Below are 3,642 nucleotides of genomic sequence, written 5' to 3'. Positions count from 1 at the left end.
TACTTTGCCAACAAAGGTCCATTTAGTCAAGGCAATGGTTTTTCCAGTAGTCATGTATGGATGTGAGACTTGAACTATAAAGAAAGCTGAGTGCCAAAGAACTGACGCTTTTGAACTGTGGTGTTGGAGAAGATTCTTGAGAGTCCCTTGGACTGCAAGGAGATCCAACCAGTCCATCCTAAAGGAGATCAGTCCTGAGTGTTCATTGGAAGGATTGATGTTGAAGCTGAAACTCCAACATTTTGGCCACCTGATGTGAAGAACTGACTCATCTGAAAAGACTCTGATGCTGAGAAAGATTGAAGGCAAGAGAAGAAGGGAATGACAGAGGATGAGATGGTTGGATGGCATCACCAACTCAATGGACATGAGTTTGGGTAAACTCCGGGAGTTGGTGATGGACAGGGAGGCACGGCGTGCTGCAGTCCATGGGGTCGCAAAGAGTCGGACATGACTGAGCAACTGAACTGAACTGATTGGGTCAATGTCTTTTCCTGTTGAAGCAGTACCCTCCTCACACTGCTATCAGGGGATTTGCAGATGTAATTATGTCCCCAAATCAGTTGATCTTAAGGAAGTGACATTATCTAGGTGGTCCTAACCTAATAACATGAGCCCACTAAAAGTACTGTCCCTAGCTGGTGGCAGAAACTTCTAGAAAGGAATGCAACTTAGCCAACACTTTAATTTCTACCTTACTGAGAACCCAGACATGTTGTGCCCAGACTTCTGACCTACCGATCTGTGGGTTAAAAGATGAATGCTGTTTTATGCCACTAAATCGGTGATAAATTATTACTGCTTGTCCCCAGGTGGACTGATCCCACCCTCGTCCTTGGCACCCACCAGTAAGAAGTCTTAGGGGGATGTAAGGTAGTTTTCCTTCTCCAACACTCTCTCAGCTGCAGTTAATATGCAGAGTACACCCTGTTTCACAGGGCCGGACTGCAGCCAAGACATGGGCTCTGCCTGGCCCTTCCTCCCGCATGTCCTCAGGTGCCCCCTAAAAGTGTTTGACCCCTATAGTGCAGTCTCTTTTTAATGGTCTGTTGCTGCTGTTTTGCTTCTATTTTTTGGCTGTGCTTCAAGGCATACTGATGTTTGTTGCCCAGGCAGAGATCAAACCCAGACCCCATGCCCCTGCAGTGGAAGTGCAGTGTCTTCACCACTGCACCACTTGGAAAGTCTCTCTAGTACAGTCTTGAGAATCACTGCTCTAGTGATACTCTATACTTTCTTACCTCTGGATACTCAGTTTCCATTTTTTAATTGCATTTCCTTCTTCACAAACAACAACAACAAAAAATGAAGAGCATCTTTGTGTATAAAACTTTGAACTTTGGCTGGTTTTCTTAGGATAAGAAATGCTGAGTCAAGAAGGATGAATATTTTTAAGGCTCCAGATATATAACAACAAGTTTTTCTAGAGACTCCACCTACCTACCATCCCATTACTGAAGTATAATGTCTAAGGCTGAGCCAATGGAGATTTTTGGCTCAATGAATTAGGAGATATTTGGGGGGAAGACCCTCTTCTCATCCTACCTTTGAACTCTCTCCCACTTACTGACTCATCTTCACTCCCAAGCTTCCAGTAACTCACTGGGAACCTATACCTGAAAATTCCAATTGGGTTGTCTCCAAAACTAAATCACTTGTCTCCTTTCCATTTCTTCTCCACTGAAATGCTCCAGATCCAGAGAACAGATCTATTATTGTGACTGGGGCCATGGTAGTAATCATGACAATAACCATGGCAACCAGATTCCCTAAAGAAATCATACTGAGGGCAGAGATGACCCAGGAGACTGAGTGGGACCACAGACCTTCTTCTCCCGCGTTGGGCACAGAATGGGACACTTAATGGCATGTACTGGAAGCACCTGCGCACCAAAGAACAAGAAGAAAGAGTGACAAACACACCTCAATGAGTAACATGGAGCAGGCGGTGCCCGGAAAGCAAGGTACAAAACCGGGATTTTGGTGCTGGCAGTTACAGCTTTGGGCTTCCCTGGTAGCTCAGCTGGTAAAGAATTTGCCTGCAATGCAGGAAACCCCAGTTTGATTCCTGGATAGGGAAGATCCCCTGGAGAAGGGATAGGTTACCCACTCCAGTATTCATGGGCTTCCCTGGTGGCTCAGATGGTAAACAATCCTCCTGCAATGTGGAAGACCTGGATGCGATCCCTGGGTTGGGAAGATCCCCTGGAGGAGGGCATGGCAACCCACTCCTGTATTCTTGCCTGGAGAATCCCATGGACAGAGGAGCCTGGCGGGCTAAGAGTCAGATACAATTGAGCGACTAACCACAGCACAGTTACAGCTTTTGCACGCAGAAGGCTAGCTTTCATGCCAGGCAAGTCACCCTGCTTATTTAACTTACATGCAGAGTACATCATGCGAAAATGCGGGGCTGGATGAAGCACAAGCTGGAATCAAGATTGCCAGGAGAAATATCAATAACCTCAGATACATAGATGACACCACCATTATGGCAGAAAGCGAAGCGGAACTAAAGAGCCTCTTGATGAAAGTGAAAGAGGAGAGTGAAAAAGCTGGCTTAAAACTCAACATTAAAAAAACTGAGATCATGGCATCCAGTCCCATCACTTCATGGCAAATAGATGGGGAAACAATGGAAACAGTACAGTTTATTTTCTTGGGCTCCAAAATCACTGCAGATGGTGACTGAAGCCATGAAATTGAAAGACGCTTGCTCCTTGGAAGAAAAGCTATGATCAACCTAGACAGCATTTTAAAAAGCAGAGACATTACTTTGCCAACAAAGGTTCATCTAGTCAAAGCTATGGTTTTTCCAGTAGTCATGTATGGTTGTGAGAACTGGACCATAAAGAAAGTTGAGTGCCAAAGAATTGATGCTTTTGAACTGTGGTGTTGGAGAAGACTCTTTGAAGTCCCTTGGACTGCAAGGAGATCAAACCAGTCCATCCTAAAGGAAATCAGTCCTGAATATTCAATGGAAGGACTGATGCTGAAGCTCCAATACTTTGGCCACCTGATGCAAAGAACTGACTCCTTGGAAAAGACCCTGATGCTGGGAAAGATTGAAGGCAGGAGCAGAAGGGAACGACAGAGGATGAGATGGTTGGATGGCATCACCGACTCGATGGACATGAGTTTGAGCAAGCTCCGGGAGCTGGTGATGGACAGGGAAGCCTGGTGTGCTGCAGTCCCTGGGGTTGCAGAGTCGGACACGACTGAGCGACTGAACTGAACTGAAGGAATCTCTTCCCAGGTGGTGCTAGTGGTAAAGAACCCGCCTGCCAATTCAGGACATGTGAGAGATTCAGGTTGGATCCCTGGGTTGGGAAGATCCCCTAGAGTAGGAAATGGCAACCCACTCCAGTATTCTGCCGGGAGAAGCCCACGAACAGAGGAGTCTGTCGGGCTATGGTCCATGGGATCGCAAAGAGTCAGACACGACTGAAGACTTGGCATAGCACCAGGGCTAACTGCGCAGCCGCCGGTAGAGGCGGCAGGCAGCGAGGCACCAGCGCGCGAGCCGGCGCTCAGGCGTTTGTGCTCAAGCTCCCTCGGCCGCGCGTGCGCGCGCATAGTCAGGGACCTGACAGCCGGAAGCAGGGGGAAGGGGTGGGGTTGAACCCGGGTCTCGCGCATGCG

The sequence above is a fragment of the Cervus elaphus genome, chromosome 2, assembly GCF_910594005.1.
Source record: "Cervus elaphus chromosome 2, mCerEla1.1, whole genome shotgun sequence".
In the NCBI taxonomy this organism is placed as follows: Eukaryota; Metazoa; Chordata; class Mammalia; order Artiodactyla; family Cervidae; genus Cervus; species Cervus elaphus.
Note: the sequence above shows the minus strand (reverse complement) of the source record.